This window comes from Netta rufina, assembly GCF_964035555.1.
Source record: "Netta rufina genome assembly, chromosome: 7".
Lineage (NCBI taxonomy): Eukaryota > Metazoa > Chordata > Aves > Anseriformes > Anatidae > Netta > Netta rufina.
The window spans coordinates 20717617-20717939 of NC_140130.1; positions in this window are offsets into that span (position 1 = coordinate 20717617).

Below are 323 nucleotides of genomic sequence, written 5' to 3' on the forward strand. Positions count from 1 at the left end.
GGTGCCGAATGAAACTGATCAGGGTGCAAGATTCTGGTCCCTTGTGCTCGGCCAGCTGGATGAGGAGCATGTAAGTGGGTTGAGCAGCTATTCTGTGGTGACAGCTGCCTACGGTATCTCTGTTGAGACCACTTGTATGGAAGAAGAGTGCAAAAGGTATCACCCCCTGTTCAAGACACATTCGGAGTTATTGAATGCACTGATCAGTGCAGTCAGCCCTGTCATAGCTCTCATGTATTCTACTTCTGTTCCATATGCAATTTTTACCTACATATTTCAAAAATATGTAAATACAAATTAGAGCTCATTTGGGTTTAAAGTGG